Here is a 26,495-nt window from a genome sequence, read left to right as displayed (position 1 = left end):
CTGCCCAATAATCATATTCTGCAAGTGTTATATCACAGAATCGTAGGGTCATCTAGTCCAACCCGCTGCAATGCAAAAATCTCAGCTAAATCTCAGCCTATGTCTTAGGTCTGAGGCTATGCAAACCCATGTTGCTTGTTTGAATTCGTGGTTGCATTCAGTGCCACATGCTATCCTTTACAGGTTATTTTCTAGGCAACTTTTGGCAACGAAGAACCCTCCAGTTTGGGACTACAATTCCCATCATCCCCAGTCAGCATGATAGCTGTGCACAGAGGCCAGTGCAGTCCAACTTCATTGCATCAATCCATGAATGACTTAACTCCACTCTGTGAACAGGCAGACTCTTTTTTAGAAATGTTGAGTTTGCCTGTTGCTCTTCATCATGCTTGCATGTGGATAAAAGCCACCACACATGTTTATCTGTGTGACTCTTTTACTCCATATTTTAACGCAGCTCTTCATAGTGTCTTTAGCATATTTATAACCACACCATTTTCCAAAGTTGGCTGGACAACCTGACAATGCATTAAAATGGGCATTCCACAAACAAATAGCTATTTTGTCTGTCATATAGATGTCATTGATTCTACCACACTCTATTGTGACATGAGGCACACAAACAAACAAAAAATCTCTGTGGGTTTTGCCTGTCTCTCCATTTACATACTTAGCACTGGACCTCTGAGAGCCAGAAAGCAATCCTGGATCATTCAAGACTATGACAAACTGAACATTTTTCCAAAGCCTATGCACCTTGTTCCTAACTTATCCAGTGCATGCCGAAAACTCCCATTATCACTGCAAAGAGTAATAACTTCGGCCGAATAAATTTTATCTGATTTCAATCAGTAGGTGGAGATGCAAGGAGATGCTTCATTAAGAAGTAATGTGCAGAAGAGGGACGCGGGTGGTGCCGTGGGTTAAACCACAGAGCCTAGGACTTGCTGATCAGAAGGTCGGCAGTTCGAATCCCCACGATGGGGTGAGCTCCCGTTGCTCAGTCCCTGCTCCTGCCAACCTAGCAGTTTGAAAGCACGTCAAAGTGCAAGTAGATAAATAGGTACCGCTCCGGCGGGAAGGTAAACAGTGTTTCTGTGCACTGCTCTGGTTCACCAGAAGCGGCTTAGTCATGCTGGCCACATGACCTGGAAGGTATATGCAGGCTCCCTTGGCCAGTAAAGCAAGATGAGCGCCGCAACCCCAGAGTCGGTCACGACTGGACCTAATGGTCAGGGGTCCCTTTACCCTTTACCTTTAATGTGCAGAAACAACTGACTCCAACATGAACAATAAAAGAGTTGCCATTAATCATAGGTACCTACAGTATATTTAATTTTATTTATTGAATTTATATACCACCCTATACCCAGAGGTCTCAGGGTGGTTCACATAAATGATCACAATATATAAAATCAAAATAAGAACAATAACCCAATAACACACACACACACACACTTCTCCATTTGTATATGTCTAGAACAAAAGAGCAGGATCCTATGGTTTTCCTATTATATGGAATAGTAGGAGAAGGGGCAAGTAAAAGTAATTGGCGAATACCGTTCTGGAGTAATCGCCTATATATGTCATGTATACTTACATAGGCGCCAACTCTGTGGGGCCCTGGCACCCCCACATTTCCTGAAAGTTGGTGCCTCCCGCCCTTGGGCAGCCTGCACCCAGTTACACTCTACAAAAGTGTAGGGAAGCAGGAAGAAGAATTCCTCCCTGCTGTAACAGTCATATCCACACTCGAGCAGCTTTCCTGAACTTTCATTCAATTCATCACTTACTGCTCAGGTTCTTCTCTCAGTCCACCTTCAGCAATATTCACCTACAGCAGGCTTTCCAAGACTTGGGTCTTCAACTGTTTTTGGACTACAACTCCCATCATCATTAGCTATCAGGAGCAGTGGTCAGGGATAATGGGAATTGTGGTTCGAAAACAGCTGGAGACCCAAGTTTGGGAAACGCTGATCTAGAGCAACAACCAGTGGCTCTTGTAGGAATGTCCATACAGGCCTGCATCTTCCAGCCAGGTCCAGATGAACATTGCAATTCAGACGACCACCTGGATGCACAAACAGAAGTCTGATTCCAGAGCGCCATCTATTTTGTCAGATTTCCACTGTGGCTAATCATTTTGTATATGCCTGGTTTTACGTGCTGAGGGAAATCTTCCTTTTTCCAGTAAACACGCCAACAGTGTATGGCATCTGTGGAAAGGGCAAAAGTGAGCCCAACTTGCCAGAAGTTAAGCAACAGGTTTTTCCCAGAATGCTTCTTTTCATTTTGAAGGGCAGCTTCGCTCACAAAACAAGTGGCTTAGTAGCTTTTTGAAGCCTGTTTTATTCTAGGATTTAGATATCTTTGACCACATGGTTGCACTGTAGTCCTAGATTGCCTCCTGGAATTGGAAGCCTTGGAGCAGAGATGGGAAGCTGTGCTATGCTATGCTAATTTCAATGCCTACTACAGACACATTCTCATTGTCAAGAATTCCCTGCAGATAAGAGCAAATGAGATACCAGGGGAATTGTGCTTGCCATATTCTTCTGGTCTTGAAATAATGCTGTTTTGCAAATGTCCAAGGCATTTCACTTCATAATGTGAGAGCATAAAAAGCGAGATATGCAACAACTTCTACTTGGTTGGAATGAGAGATTAGCCTGAAATCAAAACTGTCTGTGCTGATATATTCTGGTTAGATGTAATTACCTCATGTGCTGTAGGGAGATTAGAAAAATTCCTGTAGAGTGAAGGCAGGAATGGGGGGGGGCGGGGGGCGGGGGCAGGGTGGAGGAGCTGCTTTGGGAGCTCAAATCCAGGGCCATGTTTTAGAATAAATACAGGCTTAATAGTTTGTTAAAGAGCACATTTTTTACATTGCGCTTTTTAAAAGTTCCATCCTTAACCAGATGATTTTCTTGCCTTTTCTTTCTTTTCTTCTGCAGAAAACATTGGCTTCCTGAATTACAAACATATATTATATGCACTGGATTTGAGCTTTATTTGAAGAAGAAATGTTTTATGCCTCCCACTCACCCCCCCCCCCAGACACCTGCACTTCTCATTAGCTTAGTCTTCTTCATTTTGTATCTCGGCTTCCACTAAATTGGCTCCGACAATCTGGTGGTTTTGAAAACCAAGCGGAGCAAGCAGGAGGGACTAGTCTGAAAGTGAGAGATAATTTCTGAGGTTATGAGGAAGCTCCATGCTTGGGGAATTTAGCATTGCTGAAGCATTGATCTTCCATAATCAGCTGGAAGTGCAATTATCATTGTGGTTAAATGCACAACAATGTTGCAGGCTTTTCCTCTTAATGTCCTGAAATGCATGCATGGGCAGCCAGTGGGCCACAGACAACCCTTGATCACTCTCATTGAGGTCCACCATGTGCCAGGCAGCCCAGCCCATCTCTTCTCTGCTGCCCCGAGAAGAGATTGCTGGAGAGTGGTGGCTTTAACCTGTCCCACCCAGCAATTCTAATGCAGCAAGATTGCACTGCTAATGGCACAGAGACAGCAATCCTTTGTACACTGTGATCGCTGTGGGAGCCCGGTTAACTCCTCCAGCACTTCTGATCGCTGTCCCTGCACTGCTATTGGCTGTGTGAGGATAGGAAATGTGGTTGCACTGGGAGGAAGAAGGTAAACACGTGTGTGTGTGTGTCTGAGAGAGATGGAAGAATGTTGTGTGTATATTCAAGAGAGATGGAGGGCAGGAGTGGAGAAGGTTGTGTGTGTAAGAGAGTGGTTTTGAGGCATGGCCAACCCAATACATTTAGTGTCCTGGGCAAAGGACAAGATGGTGTCCCTCATTCCATATACAGAAGTAGACCAAACAGTCTGTGCAGTGCCAAAATTTGGCGCCCCTTTGCCTCTCACACTCCATTCTACAGCACTGTTGTGGCGCCCCCTGCAGTGCAGGGTCCAGTGTGACCAAAACCAGTTCCGCTACCCTAAAACTGCCTCTGCTGTTGATTCTTCCCTTCAGCAGTGGCAACAGAGTAGTACCGTCCAGTGAACCTAAGGGCAGCTACCTAGTTTAGGGGGGCCGACATTGCACATGTGGTGTCCTGATGCCACGCATGTGACATTAGGATGTCGCGAAGAGCTGAGTGTGGAGCCAAACATGGCAACCATGCAACTCAATGACTGGCAAGAGGCTTCTTCAACCCACCTTCCTCTCCAGGACTGGAGGAGGAGGAGGAGGAGAAGGAACCAGCCACTGGAAGCTCTGCACTTTTGGGACATTGGGGGGCGGCCCCTACCCCAAAAACATAGGGGTCCCCAAAAAAGGCTTGTCCCCTAGCAGCCTGTGCCCCTGGCAGTGCCTTATCTGAGGAATGCCATTGCTGGACAGGGATATATGGGACAAGATGGCTTCTTGGCTATCCCTGGTCCAAGTCCACAGGCCGCTGTTATCCTTGTCAGTGAGATATGCCGTGAAGGCCTGGCACATATACCAGGTATTCCTTGGCCTCCCATGATCTTTCGATCCACCCCATCTCACAGATCGAGGCTAGAATGTGCGTGCATCCCATGCATGCTGCCTCGGGAAACACAGAAGAAGGTAGGAAACACAAATGTGATTAACACAAAGAGCAGCTAAGTGAGTTTTCGGCTTGAGATCTGAAGTGGGGAACCTTTCCCCTCAAACAGGGGAACCTTCCCCTCTGCCTGAGGGAAGGACACAGAGGTGAGGAATCTGTGGCCCTCTGTATGCTGTTGAACCCCCAGCCAGCTCAGCAGGGATTATGGGAGCTGTGATCTAGAAACCTCTAGAGGGCCTCAGGCTTGCTGCTCCTGGTTTTACATGCTGAGGTAAACCACATGCACACTGTGTGGATGCTTTTTTGGCAACTTTGTGTAAAGGTCCCATATTTGTTGCCCTTTCATTGTGATTAAAAAACAAAGTCCCTATGGCAGTGTTGTTCTGGCAGAGTTACTGGCTAACATGAAACAAACCAGCAGAGTGCAGTAGCAGCCTTTCCAGGAGCTGGTGCTTAAATCTCCTAACATGGCATTCTTCCTCCTACTTAGATGTGTGATCCATATCTCCATGGAGAAGAAACCAGTCATTTTCTAAGTTTAGACTTTCCCCCTGCTTAGTATTCCCTGCATGCCCTGCAGTGAAGGCATAGAGAATTGCAAAACTTGCTGATGCTCCTCTCAGAGGTCTAATGAGACTGGCCTCATGAACTGAAGGTAAGTTCCATTGTTCAGGGGGAAGGTAAGTTCCATTGTTTAGGGAGGAAACCCCAAACTTTGGTGATTACACTAAATGCATTGAAGACTCATGTCTTGAAACATCTGAGGAGGATGAGGGTCAGGGTCAACAAATGATGTGGTCTGGGATTGGGGGCCAAGTAGAGTCCCAAGGGCCAGATATTTGGCACCAGAGACAGAGGTTCTCCACACACACACACACACACACACCCAATAGCCTTACAGACAGTGGCGTAGCGTGGGGGGTGCAGGGGGGGGCCGGCCGCACCGGGCGCATCATCTGGGGGTTAGGGTTAGGGGGCGCAAATCCACGGGTTAGGGGGCGCAAATTACTTGCCTTGCCCCGGGTGCTGACAACCCACGCTACGCCACTGCTTACAGAACAATCCTAAGCATGTCTACTCAGAAGCGTCCCATTCCGTTCAGTACGTATAGGATTGCTGTCTTATACATCATTCATTTATTATTACAAATGTTGCAGGGTCATTGAAGAGGAGAGCATGTGCAAACTTCCCTTTCTCTACCAAGAAACCGCAGTCTGCTTCGAATGCAGAGTTGCGCTTTCCCAACAGATTTGATCCTCTGCTCACACTCCCCCCACAACTGCAATTCTTTTTCAAATAAAGATCCATATAGATGCAAGTTCAGGTTTTTGTTGATGCAATCATAGCTTCCTTACTGAAAAATAGATGTCGTTTAAATAACAATTCCCCACATATAAAGGTTCTTTCCAGTCATCAGAGCGCTAATTCCGATTTTTATCAGGTTGGTGGGCAAAAATCCTGATCTTATAAGGGCAAGTTGGGCAGAAACAGGTTTGACTTTCTCTGGGCAAATCCCTGCTTTGGACCTGCACCTGATAAAGGCAAGGTCCAAGTGGGCAATTGCTACTCTCATCACAAAATCCTAGTTAAGTTAACTCAGAAGTAGTTCAGATTTGCATATACATAGGACTGCAGCCTACAGTGCTTTCTGTTTTCTCTTCAGAGGGAATTCGAATCCATGCATTTCCTAAACACACACCAAATGGAGCAGACTGGGAGAGAGGTTAGGTGATGTTCCCATGTAACACGATCTGGAACTCATGGCAGTGAATGAACATCTCTGTATTAGGGCCATTTATTTTTATTAACAGCAGCAACAACATACCCTTTAAACATCTTTTCATTCAGACTATTCAAAGCATTTAGATTAGTAATTTGGTTTTTTCCTATGCATGACCGAAACTCATTTTTCTCCAAAATTTGGCAATCATAGCGAACACAAAGTGCAGATGATGTAAATTAATATTTGTACAGTATCAGACAGTGGCGTAGCGTGGGTTGTCAGCACCCGGGGCAAGGCAAGTAATTTGCGCCCCCTAACCCGTGGATTTGCGCCCCCTAACCCGTGGATTTGCCCTAACCCCAGATGTTGCGCCCGGTGCGGCCGGCCCCCCCTGCACCCCCCACGCTACGCCACTGGTATCAGATCATCTGGCATTAAATCAATCCGAAGCTATAAAGGTCAGGTGCTTGTTGAACACTATAGCTGGATTTCTCGCTCACAATTAAAACAGTAAAGCAAAGCTTTGAATCATATTAGATTGATATTTAGTTTAACTCAGTACCAAAGGCCTTAGCCAACAGCCAGGGTCTCAGCAAAGATCCCTCTAACACCCATCTACACCCATTCTAATTAGAGATTAGTGTTTGGTGTCTTCTAGATGCAAAGTGTATAATTAATAAATGATAATAATAGTATATTATTTATATCCTGCCCAGCTGAATGGGTTTCCCCAGCCATTCCAGGCAGCTCCCAACAGAATATTAAAAACACGATAAAACATAAAAAACTTCCCTAAACAGGGCTACCTTTAGATGTCTTCTAAAAGTCAGTAGTTGTTTATTTCCTTGAAATCTGGTGGGACAGCGTTCCACAGGGCAGTCGCCGCTACCAAGAAGGCCCTCTGCAATGGACCTCACCCCTGGCTGAACGATGGGAGTGGAGACGCTCCTTCAGGTATACTGGGCCGAGGCCATTTAGGGCTTTAAAGGTCTGTACCAACACTTTGAATTGTGCTCGGAAATGTACTGGGAGCCAATGTAGGTCTTTCAGGACCAGTGTTATATGGTCTCAGCAGCCACTCCCAGTCACCAGTCTAGCTGCCGCATTCTGGATTAGTTGTAGTTTCCGGGTCACCTTCAAAGGTAGCCCCACATATACTATATGAAAGCCAGCACAAACCATTCTATAACCAATGTGGTCTCCAAATCATTGGCGTCGCTGCATGCATCTCTTCACTTTCTCTCATATATCTGAATGGTTGTCATTATTACCTCCAGGGAAAAGTATCTCTGTACTTGGAGACACTTTTGCAGCAATACAAAAGCTGCCCTGCAAATGGAACGACCCTCAGCTGACGCAGTGAGATGTGTAATGCACCTCAGTACACAAGGCACACAAAGATACACTAGGATGCCGCCACACACACACACCTTGAAATTCCCAGTGTCTATTTGCAACATACAAACAGTTCCTCCATAAGCAACTGCCCTCCCCACACCAGGGACTTGAGTTGGTATTAGCTGAAAGAGAGCATTCCATTTCAGCATTAATTGGCTGGCTTGCTTGCTTGTTGACATTTATGGCACTCCATATGGCTCCAAGGGATCCCTTAGGGTGGCCAACAACATGCCATACAGCAATAATAAAACCCATTAAAAAGTAATAACATTAATCAAGGTAAGCAAGGCAGGGGGAGGTGAACACGGCAATGCTAAAAACCAATAACAAAGCCAATGAAATAACCAAACCGATTTTGTATATTCTTGATACAGTAAGAAAAACTAAGGATGCCCCAGAGGAGGGTGGAATAAAATTATGTTTACCAATTTTCTTTAAAAAAGGGACAGAAGGGGGCCCATCAAACATCCTTGGGAGGAGAGATCCATAAGAAGGCTGGTGCCATACAAATGGACAGCCTAGTATCAGACCATGTCAGAAATCAGAGCAAGTCTCTAATGGCCGTATTGCAAGGATGGGGAACCTGTGGCTCTTCATGTGTTGGTTAGGGATGATGGGATTTGCAGTCCAGTAACATCTGGAAGGTCACGGCTTCTGTGTGGGAGGAGGAATACCACACCTCTGTGGAAGGCCACAAAAAGTAACACTCTCACACTTTGAGCTGGCAGCGTTTGCCGACTCTTAACACAGCTCTGTCATAGCCATGTTTTCCAAAGGACTCACAGTTTGACCTCTCTGAGAGGCCCTCTTTGTACATTGTCTAAGGAAGGACATTCAGAACAGAATCAGGAACAGAATCAGTAAGAGTGAATTTGCAAACCCTCTTTCCAACCTACATAATTTTGGGAAAGAACACAGTCTAGTGGAGTTCAGCTCCATTTATAGTGCCAAGTTCTTTCAGGTGGGGTTTGAAAACAACAGGGAGTTGTGAAGTTTTAATTTAAGGCCAAATACAGATTGTAGCATACAGAGAATAAATCAAAAACCAAGGACACCTTTCCCCTCTCTCTGATCAAAAAATACCACCTTGGATCTGAGTGGAAGACAAAGAGATGTATGAAACTGTAAACAAAGGTCGATGCCAATCCTAGACTTAACAACACTTCAAATAAGAAAAGCATCTAACAATACACGTTTTTGTACCTTTGACACCTTGTTTTCTGGGCTTTTGTCACTGTGTCACCCAGGACAAACAGTGTCTCCATTTATTCTCTCTCTCCAAGAAGAGAATAAACCATTTTTGTCATTTAAGTACGAAAGCAAGTTGCTTGGTGAAACCAGGATGTAGTATGGAAATCAATGTGACACACTTGCTATTTTTCTAGAACCAAACATATCCCCTTCCTCTTGAACTAAACTAGAATGAGGTAGGTAGCCGTGTTGGTCTGATGCAGTAGAAATATATATTTTAAAAAATTGAAAAATTGTCAAGTAGCACCTTAGAGACCAACTAAGTTTGTTCTTGGTATGAGCTTTTGTGTGCATGCACACTTCTTCAGATACCTCTGAAGAGACCTCATTCTAAACTAGAATGATTAATAAAACAAATATACAGCCAGGCTTCCTCGAAATGTTCACCTGTCTGATCCAGTTAGGAGGGGGGAAAGTCGATTTAATCTGTGCTGTTAAGCAGTTACCATGTGTACTCAAATCTCCAAAATGCCAGGAAATTGAGGCATTTAAGGGTCTCGCAGCTACGTGGGGATTTTAATCCCAATCTCCTCAGTTCATACCCAATTCTGACCACTGCGCCATACCGAACCTCTTCCTACATACCACGCTTCCCTATTGGCTAATGCCAGTTAAAACTTGGGTGGTGCATTAAGAGCTCCACTCCCTGCCTTAGTTAGGTACACTAATGGATGCCATCCCTCTTTGAACAAGCCCCACTTCTGTGTTCAGTATCCTGTGCCTGACTGGCCAAGGCTCCTACTTTGTAGGAGGAGCCTGTTGTTAAACATACAGGATCCCTTTCACATGGCTGCCAAACACAGGGCTGCCAAGGTATATAGCCCTGTGGTACATTAGTGCTGGGGGTGCCAGCATGGTTTGTAAGAGCAATCCTGCATCTCCCTCCCATAACTGCTGAATGGAGAGGGTATCTGGAGGCTATCAATGGCTACTAACACTGATGGCTATGTCTTACTTCCACTGGCAGAGGTAATATGCTTTTGAACGCCAGTTGCTGAAAACTACAGGAAGGAGAGTGCGAGACATCTGGCTGGCCACTGTGTGAACAGGTGAAGAGAGGAAAAAAATGAGGAAAAAAGGGGAGAAAAAAATTGCTGAAGGAGAGAAAAAAGAAAGGAACAGAAACAAATTTACATACATATTCTTGGGGAGGAGGGAATGGATTCTAGGCCGAATTTAATTTGAAGCAAAGCCTCGATTCTGTCCTCTTACATAAAAGGTAAAGGGACCCCTGACCATTAGGTCCAGTTGTGACCGACTCTGGGGTTGCGGCGCTCATCTCGCTTTATTAGCCGAGGGAGCCGGCGTACAGCTTCTGGGTCATGTGGCCAGCATGACTAAGCCGCTTCTGGCGAACCAGAGCAACGCACAGAAATGCCATTTACAGTGGTGCCCCGCAAGACGAACACCTCGCAAGACGGAAAACCCGCTAGACGAAAGGGTTTTCCGTTTTGGAGGCGCTTCGCAAAACGAATTTCCCTATGGGCTTGCTTCGCAAGACGAAAATGTCTTGCGAGTTCCTGCGGGGTTTTTTCCCTCCCCCCCCTTTTCCTAAGCCGCTAAGCCGCTTATCAGCTGATCCGCTGATAAGCCGCTTAACAGCTAATCGCTAAAAGCCTCTAAACCGCTAATAGCGCTAATCCGCTAAGTTGTCCATGGGCTTGCTTCACAAGACGAACAAACCGCTATACGAAGAGCCTCACGGAACGGATTAATTTCGTCTTGCGAGGCACCACTGTACCTTCCTGCCGGAGCGGTACCTATTTATCTACTTGCACTTTGATGTGCTTTCAAACTGCTAGGTTGGCAGGAGCAGGGACTGAGCAAGGGGAGCTCGCCCCGTCGCGGGGATTCGAACCACCAACCTTCTCATCGGCAAGCCCTAGGTTCTGTGGTTTAGACCACAGGGCCACCCGCGTCCCTGCATTCTCTTACATAAGGTGCATCTATTTTAGGAGTAGATCTCATGCTGAAAGAATGGTCACCGTCACAAGAAAGAGAGAGGATTAAAGAAGGCACAGGTTTGCTTAAAATCGGCATATGCTGTGCCAAAATCCCAATGGAGCAGAAAATATTATTTATGCATGCGACCACAGCTGCGTGGATGTCATTGGCCCAGAGATGGAAAGAAGATGAAGTCCCAACCAGAGAAGAATGGCAGATTAAGTTGATGGATTATGCCGAAATGGCAAAAGAAATCAGGGAGACCAAAATCTTAATAAGAAATGGGGAAAATTTATAATTGATCTTAAAAATCATTGCAAACAGTTAAAACTGTTAGTAGGATTGGAATAACACTTGCAGTTTAATGGTGAATTTTGGATATAATGGAGTTGTAAAAGATTTGGATTATTATAAAAGATGCAGGAGGAAATGACTAACGATAGGAGCCACAAAGGGGAGGAGGGAAGTCCAGGACATTCTTTGGCATCTTGTTTTTATGATGTATATTGGATATGTGATTGTAAAACTTTAATTTGAAAAACCAAATAAATAAATTTATTTTAAAAAATTAAAAATAAAATCTGCCCGTGCTGATTTATATGTGTGAGAGCAAATAAAAAACATAATTTCTATAATTTTAAATAGAAACACAGTGTGTCTCTCGCCATAGTGGGAAATGCTATGACCCAAAGACCTGGATGCCCTCTCTGTTTGTTTCCCAGTGCCCACAGTGTAGTGCAAGGTCTCTGCTCTCTCTCCATGTGGCTCTTTAAGCCTCAGCACCTCAGCTGGGCAGCCTTTCAAATACCAGGCTCTTGGAACTTTGCTGCACATTTTAAACAAGAGAGCTTATTGCCTGCTGAATTGTGCTTTTAAAGGTTGCTTCTGATCTGTGGATAACTTGAATTAAAGTCTTGTGATCCTGGTCTTGTGCTTTGTGGCTACGGCTGTTAGCTGCTCTAGGTTCCAGCATGTGGAAGGATGGAATTTAAGAACAAGAAACGAAGAAAGCACAGCTGCAAATAGAGGACTTCTCCATGTAAAATCAGATGCACAGCCACCCTCGGAGGAAAAGAACACTCCCAACCATTTGGGCAATGTTGTGCAAATGCTTTTCCTCCATTTGTAGGCGCTGTCCCAGCTTCATCACCGCTCTAAAATGGAAAAGGAGGTGTGCCAATGCCAACAAAAGACCAGGGCACTTTACAAAGGCCATTCTATGATGCTAAGACTGTCACTAGTTCTCAGGAGGGATTCAGACACACACCAGAACTTTTGGTTTGTATGGTTGAAGTGGGTTAAAACACACTGGCTGCATTCACTTAACAGTTTATTCCATTTTCATGATGTTACCTCCCACATTATATTTGATTCACTTCTGGAATGATAGTGGAATATAGCACAAGTTCAGCTCTCATTCAGTGGCATACCAGGGGTTGCCAGCACCCAGGTCTGCATGGAGGGGTTGGGAGGGAGAGAAATGGATGGAGTATACATACATTCAACTGCGTAATGGTGTCCACATCACCCAGAAGATTGCAGTCGCAGAGATAAGAAAAGAAGAGTCGTTCCATTGTCTGGAGAGGTCGCTTCCTGGTTTGTATGGAGAATCGATTTTTAATGGAGCCCAGTGACGGAAGGGAACAGCTGTATTGAGGCAACACTGAGTGTCAAAATTTTGCACCTCCTACCAATTTTCCGTCAGGGGCAACTGCTCCTGTCCCCTCCCATGCTACACCCCTGCTCTCATTTTCATATTATTTGCAAAGATAAATAGGTACCACTCCGGCAGGAAGGTAAACAGCATTTCTGTGTGATGCTCTGGTTCGCCAGAAGCAGCTTAGTCATGCTGGCCACATGACCCGGAAGCTGTACGCCAGCTCCCTCGGCCAATAAAGTGAGATGAGTGCCGCAACCCCAGAGTCGGTCACGACTGGACGTAATGGTCAGGGGTCCCTTTACCTTTACCTACCCACCTTGCCCTGGAAGCAAAAAACATGGAAATGAGTACACAGCTTGCACTATATTCCACTATAGTTCCATAAGTGTATTTTAAGCTGTGCAAAAGCTCAAATATAATGCAGAACACTTAGGACTTGGCTACATTAGCAAAGAAAAAGTGTTTTATATGCATTATAACACCATGGCAACAGATGGCGCTGTGGAGTCCCGTCTTTCACCAACGTGATTTCCCATAATGAAGTTTACAGTGTGTTTTCCTGAAACACTTTTTATGTGTCTAGATCCAGCCTTAGAGGAAAGCTGTGAAAAGAAAATAAACTGCCATGTGAACGTAGTCTCAGTTGTCCTAACATAGCAAATCTGCTTTAAGAACAAAAACAAAATGGACTTTGTGTAGTTAAGAAACCGATAGAGAAAAGCACCCAAAAGCATGGAATGGAGAAATGATTCATGGGAAGATGTTTAAACACTCCAGTAGCAAATCTGGATGAGTGCTCATTGCCTTATAACTGCCTAGCAAACAAATCAGAACGAAGGCTCACTAAAGACTGGGCAACTAGCGTTTAAGCTTTGTACAAGTAACTCAGGATGAGTGCTAACTAAACATGTTGTCATGTGGAGAAGCCTTAACACATATGGTTGTGCATCATGACCAGGTTATGTGAGAATGCAAGATCTCACCCAGTGGTGAAGCTGCATGCTCCACTACCAGGGGCGGAGAGCAGGCGGGGGTGTGGCTGGTGGCCCCCATGGGTGTGGTGACATTCCGGGGGGGCATGGTGTGAATCCCATGGCGTGGTGCGTGTTCTGGGGCCGTGGCGCGCTGCCTGTGGGGGTATGGCGCCTGGCATGCGCAGGGTGTGCAGCGCATGTCCTCCTACCTGAATAGTGGTGCCGGAGGCAGTCCACTCCCTCCGCACTCCCGTTCCTCTCCCAGTGATCTCACCCCATGCGGAAAAAATTGTTAGATCTGTTCATGCATAACTGTCTCTGGATCAAGGTAATGGCCGAGCAGTATACATATCGTAAATCATTTCGCTTTGTTATTTTTAGAGTGTTCAGAAACTGATAAATGTTAATAAATGGATGAGTTTGACTAACACTTGATGAACACGTAAGGCTCTTATATTTTATTTTTCTTTAGAGGAACTGTGCATCACAATTTTCACTTTGGGGGATTTTCTTCTTCCTCCGTTACTTCTGAAAGATAATAAGCTTTTATCAACTTTTTTAAAACCATGAAAAAACAGTTTCAAAACTCACCTAGTCAAACTGGTTTTCAGTGAAGCCATTTATCATCTTAGCGCTCAGTAAATTGGACTGGATCTCTTAGCAGAAGTTGAGCTTTCATCACATTGGAAAAGGGGAAGAAGGCAACCCCCGAGTGTTCCAGAAGATCAAAGCCTACATCCTTTGCTTCCGCTATCCAGCCTACAGCCATTTAATGCTATGATCATATCAGTTTCACTAACTTCAGATACCTGATTCATTTTGACTGCTGACCATAGGATATCATACAGATGAGAGTGATGGAGCAGAATTCAACATACCTGGTAATAACCGTACATCCAAGGACAATTTTTTTTTCAAAGTCTATGGGTAGTAATGCAATGCATCTCTCATAGTGTGCAGGTGACCTGGGTGCTGGATCAGGTCCTCTGTAGTTCCTCTGCTGCAAGGCCCCTCCTCTCCCATCTTTGGGTTCATTGTTTTCATTAGTTCCATGATAAAAGCAAATTCCTAGTACAGTGGTACCTCGGGTTATAGACGCTTCAGGTTACATACATTTCAGGTTACAGACTCTGCTAACCCAGAAATATTACCTCAGGTTAAGAACTTTACTTCAGGATGAGAACAGAAATTGTGCTCCGGCGGCGCGGCAGGCAGCAGGAGGCCCCATTAGCTAAAGTGGTGCTTCAGGTTAAGAACAGTTTCAGGTTGAGTACAGACCTCCGGAACAAATTAAGTACTTAACCCGGGGTACCACTGTATTTGTCCTGTTCCATTTCTCAGCTACAAACAGTTCAGGGCAGCCTCCCAGAATGTGTTTAATACAGTAGTGGCTTGTTATGAAAAATGAGAGGATCGATGAAAGCAGCATCCCATCTCAATGGGGGAACTGGCACTCACAAAGGGAAGCCGAGAGGCCCCTGGAAATTCCAGACCCCTCAAGAAATAAGAATTCGAAAATGGAACAATCAATATATGTTCATTTCAAAACACACTGCTTTAAAATTAAGAAAGCAAGAGTTGCTTCCTAGACTTCAATTGAGAAAGTGAAATCCACCTAAAAACCATCAAAGGCCATTCCTGCAGTTGTTTTATATCTGTTTATGAAGAGATGATAGATAGATAGATAGATAGATAGATAGATAGATAGATAGATAGATAGATAGATGATAGACAGATGATAGATAGATAGATGATAGATAGATAGATGGATGGATAGATAGATAGATAGATAGATAGATAGATAGATAGATAGATAGATAGATGATAGATAGATGATAGATAGATAGATGATAGATGATAGATATAGATAGATAGATAGATAGATAGATAGATAGATAGATAGATAGATAATAGATAGATAGATAGATAGATAGATAGATAGATAGATAGATAGATGATAGACAGATGATAGATAGATAGATGATAGATAGATAGATAGATAGATAGATAGATAGATAGATGATAGATAGATAGATGATAGATGATAGATATAGATAGATAGATAGATAGATAGATAGATAGATAGATAGATAATAGATAGATAGATAGATAGATAGATAGATAGATAGATAGATAGATAGATAGATACGGTAGATAGAAGCTTGCTGGGGACATCTAAAGCAAATGACAAACCATTATTTTCTGTTTGGTGTTGGTAACAAAAGGATAACCCTCTTTTTATTCTGCTTACACAGAAAGGGAACTCTTGTGACACATTCTCTTAATGAAGAGCCCTGTTACTGCATTGATCCTTAGATCTCTACCGAACGTCTTTGCCATCTTAAGATATTCCGCAAATGAGTGAACTTGGAAAGCCAGTCAATAGCAGCAAAGCTTGCAGCCCTTATCAGCACTGTGGTGAATGAATTGGCAGTTGTACTGTAGCCCAGCCATTATGCTTATCTTGAGGGTGAAATTTAATACAGAATGTAGAAATACCGTTTCCGTCCACCCTGAGCACAGCTGAAAAAATGAACGTGACCAAAACTTTTATTTTATGAAGGTTATATGGAAAGGAACTTTGAGTACCAAAACACAAAGCAAAAATCATTCTAGTGCTTGAGAACCACTTCACATATGCCTAGAGATGTAAAAATTCCGGAAATTTTGAAGCCATGAGGGGGGACCCCATTTTTCCGGCTTTTTTCCAGGCCTTCCCATCTCTCATCCAGCCACTGAAGCAGTCCTCCATAGCTTCCAACAATTCTCCCTTGAAAATAGGGACATCCTATTCTATTATTATTATTATTATTATTATTATTATTATTATTATTATTATTATTACCCTGCCCATCTGTCTGGGTTGCCCCAGCCACTCTGGGCAGCTTCCAACATATATAAAAACATAATAAAATATTAAACATTAAAAACCTTCCCTATACAGGGCTGCCTTCAGATGTCTTCTAAAGTTTGTATATTTATCTCTTTGGTTCAGGGGTTGCATAACTCCATACCCTCCGACATTTCTCCGATGAAAATAGGGCTGTTCTAAGAAAAGCAGGATATTCCGGGATCAAATCAGAAACTGGGACAGCTTCTGTAAATCCGGGACTGTCCCTGGAAAATAGGGACACTTGGAGGGTCTGGTCTTCTATGTACCGCTATTCAACTTCATCTACTAAATAGGTAACAGGAGCAATCGAAACCTCCTAAACCAGGCTGGGTGGGTGTGTTGCATTAAGCAGAAGCTTCCGTCCACCCAGCTCTCCCGTGACTAAGCTGGCATATGCATGTTGAGGGATCTCCACAACAGCCAGTGGAAGACTCTGAAATGGGGTGCTCTGAGGGCAGGGATTGGCTGAGCTAGCCTGGAATCTATCGGATTCCACAGCACTTTCACTACAGTCATGTTATGGCATGGGGCTTGATCTGGGCCCAATTGCTGCACCAGTTCCAGGCTGCTGGATGTGGCAGGGCTGTACATGTGGCAGTGGGCACTGTTAGAATTCCTGCTCCACGATTGGAGTCATGGGATTTTTGTCTATCACATGACGGTGTATGTTTTGACTCCACAAAGTGTGGGAAGTGACGGAGACAGGATGTTTGTGTTACTGTGTTCCGTGAAGTGGGACTATTGTCCTTTGTTCTTTCTCTTTGCCGTCTGATGCGCGAGAGAGAGGGAGCCATGTTGCAGTGCTCCGTGTGTGCTTATATGTAAATAAAATGCTGAGTTGCTGAGGTCTGTCACACAAGCTGCAAAGACTCTGCAGATCCCTAAGTGTGCCAATGTCTGTTGGCATCAGTCGCTGTGATGTTCGGGCAGAAGAAAGGTTTTGAAGCTCCCGAACGATCGACCAGGAGGGAGGGAACATGCCAGTCGGGCATGTGTCTCTACCAGGGTCATATTTGAGTGTAGGATGAGCTCCTAAGAGGCACATCACTTTGTGCAGCCCCACTGACAGGAAAAGAGGGCTTGGGTTGCAGTCCTGCTCTGCACATAAACAAGTGCTGTTGCAACTCCACAGCTTGATATATGTTGACCTTCAACATCCTGTGCTCAAGAACTTCAAGGTGAAGATTGGTTATTCCCAGGACATCATCTGAAGGCACATGATGTGTCAACCTTGCTGTGGTCAAGGAGGTCTGGGTCTCTTCAGTGTCTGGGTGGAAGGCTGCTTGCCGACCACCTTGAGTTCCCTCACAGAAGATACGCTGGCTGCAAATGCAATAATTTAATATTGCCAGAATGGTTTTCAAAATCTTCATGGCTATAACAAAGAAGGGTCACTCTGCCTTTCATTACACTCGGTATCGTTATGGCTGTGCAACAGCTTTTCGCAATGGCATCCTAAATAAAAACGCAACATATCCCAGAAAAAGTCTGGAATAGGAAAAGAGAAAAGAACAAAGTTGAACTTTGCCTTCCACCGCCTGACTTAATTAAGCAACTACAGTAGCTGTGCACACAAACAAAAATCAGCAGCCTATTCCCATTTCCCCTTAGCCTTCCAAGCGAATTTGGCATGGATTTTGGGGGATGGCAGAGGCAAGTTTATCAGAAGGCATAAGGGAATTGTTTCTATTTTCTCCTGGTGCTTTTCTCTCTTTTTTTGCATATGTTTTGAAAAGTGACTGGTGAATCGATCAAAAAGCACCCAAAGGGAATAGGAATGGTTTCATTTTGGCAGTAATTAACTGATTATCATTTTAGGGTCTGATTCCCTCTGACAGCTGAGTCTTGCAGGGTATTCTCCAGTGGTTTAGGAGAAGTAACGGATGATATAACCAGTCTTGAACTTAATGCAAGAAAGAGTGATTTTCTTATATTGTAATGGCAGATGGCGGAAATCACAGAAAGGTACATGGGAGAGGATCCAGAAACAATCAGGTCACAAGCAATCTAACCCTTGCAGCACATATTCTAAAGTTGGCAGCCACTATTTGGCTGCCTAATGCGGCAATTGCTCCTTGTGGAGGTTATAGCATGGAAAGTGCCACCCACCTACAGGATCTTCTGGCAGTAGGTATGGAGACTCATTGTGACATGGTTAATTGGTCTGACTCTACACTTAATGGCTCCACACTCTTCATAGTTTTAATGGTTCTACACTTCTTCTGTTGCCCTCTTTTTGTTATATCCAAATCATTTTGGGACTAATTGGCTGGAGTATCTGCAATGCCCAGCCAGACACCACCCACCCATGCTGATCTTTGGAGCCACTTGGTCAGGACAGAGTAAAAGAGGGCTTCCTATTTCAGCTACGTCTTGCTTGAACAACAAGGTCTTCCTTTACTGAATAGCCCAGGGGTGGGGAAGTGGATCTGACCACCTACCAGTCCATCACCTGATTTCACCATCAGGTGGAGTGCTGGCAATCAGCTGGTGAGTGGGACTTCAAAGCACAGCACAAGGTTCTTTGCAGAGTGCTTTGAAGTCCTGCTAGTCAGCTGATCGTCGGCGCTTCGGAAGCCCATCGGTTCTGAAACACCACCAATCAACTGATCTAAGGGGCTTCAGAAGCACTGCATGTGAAATGCTGACAACCAGCCAACCAGCAGTGCTTCAGAAGACTCTTTTTTACATGTCATATACAGCATGCCGGCATGATTTGGCCAAAATTGCCTGATGGTCCAAATTAGGCCCATGGACTGGAGGTAATCTTCACCCCTGATGTAGCCTTTGTTCTTTGGTCCTGATTTCCAGCTTGCTTCATGATCCTTGTTAAGTTGTGGGTGAACATATCAGACAACACAGCGATTCTTCAAACAGCACTTGTTTATTCACAGGCCAGAACAGAACTGAGCTGAAGGGTTCAGCCAGCCTGCTTATATAGAGCTCCACTAGAACGCAACAGTAACCATTTTCTGTAACTATCCAATCACTGAACGTCATTTTCGATCCCTTATTTGCATATGTGGACCTGAACTATCTACAGTATCCCCCTGCTGGCCCAGGGTGAGAACTTCAGTACATAACAATCCTGCCTTACAGTTTGCTCCTTCTGTCCTGGTTTTTAAGTCATAAAATCTGGTTTGTTCCTCAATTCATCCTCCTGTGTCTTGTTCTCTAAGGACATCTCAAACTTCTACCCACATCCCAGCCTTGGCGATCAGTTATCCTAACCAGCACACAGGCCCAATCCAAACCCATAATCCAAGTGGTAATTTTCAAGCATTGCTTCCATCCGTATGCATTTCTACACGTAATGTCAGAGTTAATTAAGCCACATCCAACCTCCTACCATCCCTCCTGTCAGCCTTTACAATGCTCATTAATCATGAAGCTCAGATAACTAGGCTCTCTCCTATGGCGTGGTGCCGCTGGGAATGTGATGCTGAACTACTGCTCTGACCTTGGCTTGAAAGCTGTTTGGGGCAAGAGCCAAGGTGGAAGGAAGCTAACAGAGCAATGTGTTACTTTGGGCAGGAGTCAGCATTAAAGAACACCATGACTGTGTTGCTCAGTTACCTTTACATGTCAAGTCTCTCCCATCTAAGTAGACAGTATTGTGCCTTAAGCAGGTTGGAGCAAATTTATTCTGAGAACTCAAATTCACACACCAGAAAATCTATGAATTTCACTGGGGAACCTTTCTCTGTCCAAAGTCCGCAGATGTTTGTAGACAACCCTTCTTGGCATGATGGTATATAATTTTTTGATGGAATCTAGTAACAATGGAAAACAAGCAATATATATTTACTTATATCCAAACCAAAAGAATACAAACACAGTGTATACTGACAAAATATCAACCATCTAAACCTGATATAGCGCACACAAGTTGTTGTTGTTGTTGATGATGATGATGATGATGATGATGATGATTTTATACCCTACCTTTTTCTCTGACCTGACTCAAGCCGGCTTACAGATTAAAAACAAGAATCACTAAAAACATAGAAAAAAGCATCATTTAAAAAATAATGAAACATCAATAGAATTAGAACTATATACACATATAAAATCTGTTTAAAACACACAAATAATTACAATACCAGCAAATACAAAATGAAAACAAAAAACAGTAAAATGGTGGCTCCCCTTTACTTTTCATATTTATTTGTTTGTTTGTTAATTAAATTTGTACACTGCTCTATACCCATAGATCTCAGGGTGATTCACAACATAAAAACACAATAAATAAGAAATCAGAAAATACATAAGAAAAACAAAAGCAACCGCAACATTCCCTGCTTCCGCAAGACATTTTAAAAGGGCATCAGGTGTCAATCAGCCAAAGACCATACCAGTCAGATCAGAGCTATAATTAGGAAACACTGGCATTTAGTGTAGAACCATGCCTAGCATTGGTGGGTGGAGAATTGAGAGGTAATTTTCTAAATAATAATAATAATAATAATAATACAGTCATACCTCGGGTTACAGATGCTTCAGGTTGTGTTTTGTTGGGTTACCTACCTGCCGAAACCCGGAAGTACCGGAACGGGTTACTTACGCTTTGCACATGCGCAGAAGCACTGAACTGCAACCCGTGCATGTGCAGACACGCCGCTGCAGGTTGCGAACGCTGTGGGTTGCAACCTGCATCCCACACAGATTATGTTTGCAACCCGAGCATCCATTGTAATAATAATAATATTTATACCCTTCCCATCTGGCTGGGTATAAGAGGAATTGCAATGTTGGTGGTGATTGTTGATCTGAAGGAGAATTTGTCTAGACTGGCTTTTCAGTCAATGGTCTAAAATGTGTTCAAAGAGCACAAAGCGTTGATCTCCGAACCACAATGGAGCGACATGGCTTACATCGACTATAAGGCAGTGGCTTTTCATGCTTGCCGTTTGAAATAAAGAAAACTTTTGATGATACAAGTTATGGCTTGATCAATATTAGCACTCTCAACTGATGGTAATTGCACTCTGATTGATATTAGAATTACTAACCAAAAGGCTTCAGATAGATTAAAATTAATCAGGACATGTATTCTTTTTCTTCACAAAGGGGGGGGGGAGAGAGAAACGAGGCCTGGGAAACCCTTGCAGCCTTCTAGTGGATGAAATATGAATGCACAGGATATATTTTCTGTCTAAAGCTGTGTGGTCAGAAGATGGCAATTATCGAGATATGTGCAGAGCAAAGTAACAGTCAGTGAATCATAAGGACATTTCCCACAACTGAATTATATCCTGCTCCAGGACACAGCGAAGTATTGGAGACAAAGCTGAACAAACTATCTTTTTATATAATAATAGATTGGATCATAAAATCCGAAGAGTGTCAGTATCTTTAAATGCCCTGTGGCCTTTTCTCCAAACTTCGGAGCAGTATCTCGGAATCAGTAATGGAAGTTGTGCTGAACAACCGAGGAGAGGGAGGGAGGGGAATTCGTATCGCTGCACTTTAGGCACCCTCCTGAACGGAACCAGTGGTGGCTGGTTCACTGACCCACCAACCTCAGCCTGCCCTCAGCTAGTGCCCTACTTGCCAGCCTTCTTACATATAGTAAGTCAGGGGGTGAAGGGTGCAGGAAGTGCCTGCCATTGTTTCTGTCATTACCTACTGTTGATCTCACTGAATTCTGCCCTACCAATCCCAATGCACACCCTCCAAGTTGTTGGAAAAACACCCGGGAAGGCCACCACCTTCCCCCCAAGACATCTTTCCGGTGGCCACCCTCTGTCTGTAAATCTTCCTCAGTCCAGAGACCGGTGATAAAAGATCCCTCCCTCCTGAGAGGAGCACGCTCATCTCCTCGCATCTCATAGCAGAAGAAGAGTTAATCAGTATCTCTAAAACTACTTTTAAAAGGTAAAGGGACCCCTGACAATTCGGTCCAGTCGTGGTCGACTCTGGGGTTGTGGCGCTCATCTCGCTTTATTGGCCGAGGGAGCCGGCGTACAGCTTCCGGGTCATGTGGCCAGCATGACTAAGCCGCTTCTGGTGAACCAGAGCAGCGCACAGAAACACCATTTACCTTCCCACCGGAGCGGTACCTATATATCTACTTGCACTTTGACGTGCTTTCGAACTGCTAGGTTGGCAGGAGCAGGGACCGAGCAACAGGAGCTCACCCCGTCACGGGGATTTGAACTTCTGATCGGCAAGTCCCAGGCTCTGTGGTTTAACCCACAGCGCCACCTGCATCCCTTTATTAACAGTCTTTATATACTTAAATATATATATACTTTATTAACAGTCTATATACAAAGAATACACCAGCATGACTGTGCTCTCTCAGCATCAGTACAGAACAGCCTAACACACAGAAGTGAAACTAAACTCACCAGCAGTACTCCAACAGTCCTGAGACTTCCTGTCTCATGCTCTCAGGCACTCACATGATATAAACAACATAGTTCTATTTGCTGAGCAAGCTTGGGTGGATAAAAATCCTAACACGTGTCCCTATTTTCCTGGGGAAATCCTGTCCTGGTTTCTGATTTGATTCCAGAATGTCCCACTTTTCCTTAGGAAGTCTCTTAGGAAGAGAAATGTTGGAGGGTATGGTGTTATGCAACCCCAAGCCAAGGAGATAAGTAACTATACAACTTTCAGAAGACAGGCAGTCCTACAAAATGAAGTTTTTTTAAAAAAATAAAAATAAAAATTAATGTTTTATTATGTTTTTATATAAGTTGGAAGCCGCCCAGATGGAATATAAATAATAAAATTATTATTATTATTATTATTATTATTATTGAATAGGATGTCCCCATTTCCATCGGAGAAATGTTGGAGGGTATGCCAATGGGCACCAGCCACTACTGAACAGAACTATCTATGACACCTGGGCCAGCTGGGAAATACTTCATCTACATTAAATTAGTTTTCCTAGAAAGTGAGACCACCGGAAGAGCTGTCTCGGATCAGACAAAGGGTCCCAAGTCCAACATTCTGTTTCCCACGGTATCTGACCACATGCCTCTTGGAAGCCCAAAAGCAAGGCATGGAGGCAATAATCCTCTCCTATTATTTTTCTCCAGCAACTGGAGGCCTGCAAATGGCTATCATGACTAATGGTCACTAATTGACTTTTTCTCTATGGGTCACCTCAAGAGAAGGAAGAGGTGCCACCATGACCCGCCAGGGACTTCTCTTCCTTTTCTTTCTCCATGGAGTTGGTAAGTGGAGCAAACAGGGAAGCACTCCCTAGTATTATAGAATACAGTACGCAATAGCAGAATGTTAAATATATTCTATTCCTCTGGTAAATGCTCTCAGCTGCTTGTGATTCTGAAAGTTTCCCCACACTAAAATGAATCAACAAGCTTCCCAATTTGAAGGTAAAGCGAGCACTGAAAGAGGCAAACGCAGAATCGCAAAGAATATTTAAAGGCCTTTCCTAGGGTTTCAGCACAACTCAATATCGTCCCCTATCAAATTGTGTTAATTAATGACATTAACTCAACTGAGATTTATTACTCCCCAACCAAGAGATGTATAATTAATACTCCTCGCCTATATATAGCTCTTTGTCACTACATTTAGGAATATAAGCCTCATTTATTCTAAGGTTATAATGAAAAAAATTGACTCGTGCAATTTTAATTGCTGTAATATTTTTCCCGATTTTTGCAGAGTTTCTTGGAATTTGTTGGAGCCACTAGCTCCTCAGAAACCTTTCTACAACGTTCATTTAGCTCCTGTCATTTCTTACACTAAATACAGTGGGGGCTTGATGGCTTATTTGATACCTGCATCAATCTTAATTTATTTCCATAATTTCCTCTGACAAATCTGTTGATGCCATTGACATCCTCTGCGGCAATCATTCTCACAGACTCAAGGTTATTTTGACATTTCCCATGCCCATAACTCACACATCTAGGACGTAGCCCAATTCTGCTGTCTTTTACCCTTCATCATGTTCAATACCTGTCCTTTACTTACCAGCCTGTAGGCTGATAGTCTTCATTATATCCTGCTTTGACTAATGTAGCATATTGCTTTCTCCCTTTGCAGGCCTGTGTACCGTACCACTCCACATCAAATATATTGCAGCCAAAGCATTCATCTTCCTGGTTCAATCCATTTGTCATTTTGCCCTGTCCTTTACATCTACGAAAGCCTGCATTTACCAGGTGACAATAGTTAAGATTCATGAAATCATACAATTGGAAAGATCATAAGCCCCAAAAGGGATGCATGCATACATTATTTATTTTTAGAATATTTACCCCACTTTTTTACTTTAAAATAAGGTGGCCATATGACCAACTTTAGGGACGCGGGTGGTGCTGTGGTGTAAACCACTGAGCCTAGGGCTTGCCGATCAGAAGGTCAGTGGTTCAAATCCCCGCTGCGGGGTGAGCTCCCGTTGTTCGGTCCCTGCTCCTGCCAACCTAGCAGTTCAAAAGCACGTCAAAATGCAAGTAAATAAATAGGTACCGCTCTGGCGGGAAGGTAAACGGTGTTTCCGTGCGCTGCTCTGATTCACCAGAAGTGGCTTAGTCATGCTGGCCACATGACCCGGAAGCTGTCTGTGGACAAACGCCGGCTCCTTTGGCCTATAGAGCGAGATGAGCGCCGCAACCCCAGAGTCTTCTGCGACTGAACCCAACGGTCAGGGCTACCTTTACCTTTACTATGACCAACTTTATGGAGGAGACCCCTCTGTTTGAAGGTCTGTCCCATCCAAGTCTACCTAAAGATAAGGGAGACAGCAAGAGGGGCCTTAAAGTTGCCCATGAATGGTGAACAATGCCTAGATTGCAGACTGAGCAGGCATACAGGTCATCATTGTCTTCCCCAGTATGGTGATATGTATTGTATTTCTATTTGAATTGAGTATACACTTAATTCAAATAGAAATACAATACATATCATAGAGTTGGAAGGGACCTTGAGGATCACCTATGTCCAACCCCCCGTAAAGCAGGGATATGCAGCTGTCCCATATGGGGATCAAACCTGCAACATTTGTGTCATAAGCACCATGTTCTAACCAACTGAGTGTCATCCTTCCTGAATTTGCATCTATACATACAAATTAGTGTGTGCACATTTTATGGAAATCTGTGTCCTTTCTGGGTGTGTGAAGCGTTTCCTCTTTTTCAGTATTATATACATGGCCACACTACCTCCAAGGCCCTACAGGTGGCTGATAAAAGTCACATCCAACTCAGATCTGCACTGCTTTCTTCAGCCACCAACAAAGAGCCAAAGAGCCATTGGCCGTAGACAGACCAGTGGAGGATTCCTTGATGTGTTGCCTGATCTTCTGATGCCAACTGAAGGGGGCCTCTGAGGAAGCCAGGTGTAAAGGCTGCCAATGATGACTGTTCTTGGGAGGGAGAAGCAGAATGGCAGGTGGTCCTAGCCAGGCTAACGGATGAGGCGTTGCTGTTTTGCCCTTCACTCTGGTCCTGAACATGTGGGAAACCAAAAGGACTATTTCCAACAGGAGACTTTGCAGTTGACTGGGGTGACCTAAAAGAAAGAAAGAAAAAGGCAGCAATTGAAATGTACTTTGTGAAATGAACGTTACCAGAAGACATGTTCCCAATCATTTTCTGCCAGTATTTCTAATTAAAAATAGTGAGTCATGTTTGATGTAAATGTGCTCCTACGAATGTAATTTTACTGACATTGGATATGATGAAAAGGAAAAGAAGCCCATTAAATGAAAAGCTAAAGCTATTATTCTCCTGCCTGCTGTCTAAATCCCAAATGAATTACCGTATCTCAAGGAGTCATGAAACATGGAAAACACAAGTCTGCAACGCTGCTGGTTTGCAGTGACTCTCATGCTTTGGGCCTCTGTAGCTAAGAAAACTGGGATGGGAATTATTGAACAATAAAGTCATCATTTAAGAACTTTGCCTCCAGTGACTGGTACTCATATTTGCATGATCAGAAAGCGCTGATGGCTATTTCGTCCAGCGAAGCTCTCAAAACACACAAGCTGTTATCTTGAAATGAACATTTTCAATGTCCCTCACTGTTGAACTTACAAGATAGCTCTGGGAAAGGTGCCACAACATGATTTTAAATTATCCCTTCCTAAACTTGCCTTGAACACCCTGAGT

At 43.9% G+C, this 26,495-nt stretch overlaps 2 long non-coding RNA genes across 2 annotated transcripts; one reads left to right on the top strand and one right to left on the bottom strand.

Annotated features, from left to right (window-relative positions):
• The first annotated feature begins 5,115 nt into the window (after positions 1-5,115).
• LOC309339366 lies at positions 5,116-26,283 on the top strand. Its single transcript, XR_014155244.1, has 4 exons — positions 5,116-5,210; positions 23,451-23,588; positions 24,430-24,548; positions 25,525-26,283. It is a non-coding gene; the product is annotated as an uncharacterized lncRNA (long non-coding RNA).
• LOC309339458 lies at positions 12,977-20,125 on the bottom strand. The gene is made up of 2 exons (XR_014155373.1): positions 20,067-20,125; positions 12,977-14,033 (listed from the first exon to the last, which is right to left on the bottom strand). It is a non-coding gene; the product is annotated as an uncharacterized lncRNA (long non-coding RNA).
• Positions 26,284-26,495: the final 212 nt, after the last annotated feature.

The sequence above is a fragment of the Podarcis erhardii genome (assembly GCF_964252035.2).
Source record: "Podarcis erhardii genome assembly, chromosome: 3".
Classification (NCBI taxonomy): Eukaryota; Metazoa; Chordata; class Lepidosauria; order Squamata; family Lacertidae; genus Podarcis; species Podarcis erhardii.
The sequence above is the reverse complement of the archived record's forward strand: the minus strand, read 5'-3'. Positions and strand labels throughout refer to the sequence as shown.